Source organism: Lissotriton vulgaris, unplaced genomic scaffold (genome assembly GCF_964263255.1).
Source record: "Lissotriton vulgaris unplaced genomic scaffold, aLisVul1.2 SCAFFOLD_4810, whole genome shotgun sequence".
Taxonomy (NCBI): Eukaryota; Metazoa; Chordata; class Amphibia; order Caudata; family Salamandridae; genus Lissotriton; species Lissotriton vulgaris.
In genome coordinates this window covers 113,308-119,307 of record NW_028243429.1, presented here as the reverse complement: position 1 = coordinate 119,307, position 6,000 = coordinate 113,308, and positions in this window count along the sequence as shown.

The following is a 6,000-nucleotide window of genomic DNA, read 5'->3' as shown; positions in this document are numbered from 1 at the left end:
AGAAAACATGGAGAAAGAACCCAACCACCGACAACATGACCACCTTCAAGGCAGCCACCCGCAAACACCACCAGCTGATTCGATCCACCAAGAAATCAGCATTCAAGAATCGACTCGACAACGCTCATAACAGCAAGGAACTATTCAACATCGTCAAAGAATTCACCAACCCCACCGCAGCCTCAAACGACATCACTCCCTCCCAAGACCTCTGCGATTCGTTATCCTCCTTCTTCTACAACAAAATTGCCGACATACATAACAGCTTCGAAAACAATTCCAACGAACAATCCTCTCCACCCCCCTCAGAACCTAAACCGCCCTCTAACAACCTCAGCGCCTGGAACCCAATCACCACTGAAGACACCATCCGCCTAATGAATTCCATCCATTCTGGCTCGCCAACCGACCCATGTCCCCACCACATCTTCAACAAAGTAGACTCCATCATCACACCCCATCTCCGTGATGTCATCAACTGCTCCTTCAACTCTGCTACCCAAAAGAGACCTTCATAATATAATATAATATGCTAAATAGGGAGGTGAGAAATAGGTGTTGTTAATTCCTATTATTTTCAGCATTATAACATGCTATCACCGTTCGCATACTATGGACTAGTAACTATGCTGATAACTTTGATACTTATAATCTGTTTGTTAGTATTGTATAAGATACTGCGTTTGAGAACATTGCATTGATTAATAAATATTTCAAATATGCACGTGTCCTCTTTACTTCACGTTCTGGTTTGAAATGATTATAGAGCGAAAGAGTGTTCATGTGTTCCACGATTCCTGAGGTATCATAAGTTCATGTTCTGGTTTGTCTAAGACATTGGGAGTTTATTATGACCAATGAGACACTGTAGCTATCTCGGTAAGGGGATTTCTGATACTAAGGTGAGTTTTGGGTCACCCTAATTCACTAAGGTTCTAGATCTCTATGCACAGTTTTGTGGGAGAACAGAAACCCTGCTACATGACGCCCATACGTTGGTGGACTTATTTCATGACACTCGAGTAGTATATCATTCAAACCTTAACCCCTTCATTCCAGTTTCCGGAAAACGGTGGTGTCGGACAACCTACCTATTTTTGAAATAGGTCTTTTCAAGCTTGAATTTATCTAAACCGGTTTCTTTGAATTACTACCCAGTTGTGCTACAAAGTATTCTTTGTTTTTTCGGGTTCCTGTGCTACCATGGCACAAGCCGTGGACATCCCGCAGCATAGTCGCATTGCGGTGCGTGACCACTTGAGGGCTTTTAATGTCCCTGTGGAAGGCTTGGCTGTGGTTCTGGTGGTGAGTGCGGAACATGCTTACCCGTACGAACTGTTTTATTCGTGGGTGACATTTCCGGTGGTGGACGCTAATTCTGGAGTGTTCCATTCATACACTGCCTCAGCTGTACCGGCGGCGTATGCTCCGTACAGGGCACTGGAGGTTCCTATTGATGCTTGGCAGCATGGAGTTTGGTTTGGTGGCGCCCTACCACACGCTTTAACCGCTCCGAGGTTAGGTCCTTTGTCCATTTCGGGCACAAATTGGCCCGCTTTGGCTGGATTCACTCCTCACCCTAATCGCGCCACTTGTAACGTGGCTGATCTGCGGCAGCTTCATGAAGTCGCAGTGGCAGTGATTAGAGCGCTTGTTCATTACACAAGCCGTAATGTTCAGGACGCAGCCCCTAGGGGTGCGCAGCTTCGAGCAGAGCAGGCTGGTTTAAAAATCAACCCTGTCATGGTTAATTCCGTAATGGGCAAAAAGCCCCAGGATAAGGATGATTTTACTTTCTGGCTTGCGGAGAAATTCGGCCAGCTGGAAGCTGTGTTTCCTAATACGAATCCTGGTGACAAACACCGGATTCTTAAGCTTAGTTTACCGAAAGATTTGGCCCCTGAACTTGTTGACTGTGAGACCTGGGGTAAGACTTTTGCAGCGGTCTATTCGAGGTGCTATGGCACCCCGTCTGTGACCAATCTGGGTGCGGTCCTTGAACGTGTTCAAGACGACCACGGACCGGAGTCGGCGGTTGAGTTGGGTATGCGCCTGTGTGGCACCTTTGATGTAGTTTGTGATCTGATCCTTGCAAATGTCAAGGGGGATGCAGTGAACTTTCAGGTTGCTAACGCTTTAGCGTTAATTCCCGAGGCCGAGAAACCCCGTCAGTTGGCAAGGATAATTGTGGCGGCTTATAAAACGGTTGGCCACAATGCAAAGGGTCTTAAGGCTTTTCCTGATAAAGAGAAAAAGCAGCCCCAGGGTCAGTCTTCGGAAATTAGTGGACAACCTAAGTCCAAGAAACAGAATTGGCCTAAAAAGCAGAATCAGGGTAAGCAAAAACAACAACATACACAGGTTTCTGCTCCTGCGTCTCCGTTGCCTGCGCAGTCGGATCTAGTTTATGATTTGCGCGATCGCGCAATGATTAAATCACCTGAAAGGTTTCAGGCTTCTGACCAACGCTCTCCTCGTTCCTTTCAGGACTCATCGGCTCCGTCAACCGGTGGTGGAGGGGGCGGCAGGGGCCGGGGTGGCCAGCAAGGACGTGGTCAGCCCCGCCCGCGTAACGGTGGAGAGCAGCAGGACGGCGCTACGCCCAAGAGACCACAGTTTGCCACGAAGAAAGTCGCCGCCCTGACAGCGCATCGATATGCCCCAGATAGTGAGAACGCGGCTTCGGAATCTGACGTGGGCTCTGACCTTGCTGGACAGCGCGGCAGAGATTACCATAGTGAGAGAGGCCCTCCGTCCACTGTTGAAGGTGACAGCGACTGACACTTATGTTGTAATTGAAACTGCTGATACGCATGTTGCTCCCCCTGAACGTCTTTTTGAAATTGTCCTGTTAATCGAAGGTGACATGCAGCGAACTGTAAAAGGGGTATTTTGGGAAAATCTTTCGTCTACGTATGACATTTTGCTTTCAGAGGCTGACTGGCCCCCACCTTTTGTTCTCGCAGCTCCGCGAGGGGAGGAGGTGATCCTCCCCAGTTTCGCGCACACTGTATCGAGAGTGGAGGCGCTGCATTTTGCAGAAGAGTGGGCTCTGGCGCTTGCGCCGGCTGTGTACCGCAATCAATGTGGCTGGGAAAAATTGTCTCCAAGCCATGAGATTCCGTTACGGTCTCAGCCGCAGCCGCAGCCTCAACCTCAATATCCCATACGGCGTGAAGCCAAAGCTTCAGTCGCAGCTATCCTTGAACAATTGGAATATCAAGGTGTAATTGAAAGGTGTGTGTCACCGATGAATAACCCCCTTTTTCTTGTAAACAAGCCGGATGGCTCATATCGTTTGGTTTTGGATTATAGGCATTTAAACTCGCATTGCCGTAACTGCGCAGTACAGAATACTCATGGCTCTGCTTTAGTGAATAGTCTTGAGCGTAAACGGTTCAAAACCACGCTTGACATTTCCAATGGTTTTTATGCCCATAGATTAGACGGTCTAAGTTCCCAATGGACCAGCTTTACATGGGGCGGTGTGCAAAAAATGTTTCGCGTCTCCCAATGGGCTATAAGAATAGTCCTGGAGTATTCTCCGCCCGCATAGTCTCTCTTTTGGAGGGCTTCGACCCAGTTGCTTGTTCGTATGTGGATGACATTTATCTCACAGACGACGATCTTTGGGAGCATCTGTGTCGAGTAAATAGCATAATTTGTAACTTTGCAGACATTGGTTACAAATTTAACTTTGCAAAGTCGCACATTGCAGAGTACACAGTGTTGTTTCTCGGCTACGAGCTTAACAACGAGGGAAAGGGGTTGGCACCTCACTTCCTGGAGAAATGCGCACAGTTGCGATCTCCGACAACACTGAAAAAATTACAATCTTTGCTGGGTTTTTTGAATTTCGGGAGGACATACATTCCGGAATATGCTCAGCGTATCAAGCCTTTGTATGCTTTGATACAACCATCTTTTTCCAAATCATGCTGGCTGCCTGAGCATTCAGCCGTTCTGCAGTCTTTGCAGGCTGATTTGCTCGCTTCTGAATATTTACAGACTCGTGATAACCAGACCAACCTGGTGATAAGAATTATCCCTGGGGCGGTGGGTTTCACGTACCTGACTTTTAATGAAGGAGATACAGTTCCTATTGCTTACAAGTCACACTTGTACACTTCGGCTGAACTGCGTTTTTCCACTGTGGAGAAAGTTTTAACGGCTGTGCAAATGGCAATTCTTAAAGAACGTGCCCGGTCACAAGGAAGACGCATGTTGGTTGTTACCCCGTGTCCTGCCTTGGAGGCAGTTACGAAAGCCAGTGTACCAAATTCCAAAGCTTTGCACCCTCGGTGGATTCAGTGGGCTACATCCTTGACATCCCAGGATGTCACGTTTATATTTGACGCCACTTTACGGTCGCAGGAGTATTTACAGTATGAATTTGTTCATCCTGCTCCTTTAGCAATGCGGCCGTTGGAGGATTTCCATTGCATCATTTACACTGATGGTTCGGCGCAGGTTGCGCATGGCTCAAAACACGCCTACGTTTCCGCTTGCGCCATTGTGGTCGGTGCCATGGTGAACGATGAGTTAGAATCCAGTGTTGTGCACACGCAAACACTTGGAGACTGCACTGCACAACTAGCAGAGCTTCGTGCTTTGATGCTTGCGTTGGAGTACGCAGACCCTTCTGTGACGACTTTAATCGTAAGCGATTCTTACTACTGTGTCCAGTCTTACAATGAAAACCTGTTCTTTTGGATTCAGAATGATTTTCATGATTCCAAAGGTAGCACAATAAAACATAAAATGATCTGGGTCCGAGTGGCGGAACTTAAAGACAGGCTGCCACTCGTGTTTGTAATTCATACTCTCGGCCACCAGCGCGTGGGAGTTCACGCTGTTGGTAATTCGCTTGCTGATGAAGCGGCGAAGTCCGCAGTATCTAAATACTTAGTTGCAGCTGTTACACGGTCCAAAAGTAAAATAGATGATGACATTTTGGCGGCTGTTGCTGCCAATGAGAAGGGAGGTAAATATCCTACGGGGTTCCCTTCGAAGTACACATACCACTTAAGTCCTGACAAGGTTCCTTATGTGAAAATTCCTGATGTTGGTGAACGGTTGGTTCCCAACTCGGATCGCAGAGCTTCTCTGATTACAGCGGCTCATGAAGGTGTGGCGTCTGCGCATGCGGGCGTCTCAGCCACTGTAACTCAGTTACAACAGAGGTTCTGGTGGCGGGGACTGTACAAACAGATGCGTGATTATGTCCTTCAATGTGACATTTGCCAGCAGATCAAGCCTTCGACTGCTGCGCGTCCGCCACAGACACAGTTGTACATTTCTAATAAACCACTAGGATGTGTTTATTTAGATCACTGCGGTCCATTTTCATCTGATACTGCGTATAAGTATATCTTAGTAGCAGTTGATTCATGCACACGCTTTGTGTGGGTATGGCCCCATCGCAGCGCTGATTCACGGACTGTCATAAGAGATTTGCGTGTCTTTGTAGGGATTTTTGCCTGTGGTACCTTCCATTCGGATCAGGGTCCGGCTTTCGCTTCTAAAGCGAATAAGGATGCTATGGTTTCGTTGGGGGTCCAAGTCAAGTTTTCGAGTCCGTACAGGCCCGAGGGCAATAGTGTAGTGGAACGAATGAACCGTGACTTAAAGCAATCTTTGACAGCACGAGTTATAGGCCTGGCAGAAACTGGCTGGCCCACCTTAATGGCATGCAGCGTGCTCTTAATAATCTCCCTAGAAGGTCTCTGGGTGTGCGGACCCCATACGAAATGCTCTTTGGTATCAAGATGTATGTTCCTGACCTTGACAGCCAAGACTGCAAAGCCCAGGCCGCGGCCTTTGACGTAGATGAACATTTCAATGTTTTACAGAATCTACAAAAGACCAGAGACAGTCTAGCTAAGGAACATTTGCCCTCCACCTCGGATGATGCGTTGCAGATCCCGGTAGTTGGCTGGCTACCCCAAGTTGGAGAACTGGTTCGGGAGAAGATCGATAACAAGAAAGAATTTGGTCCTT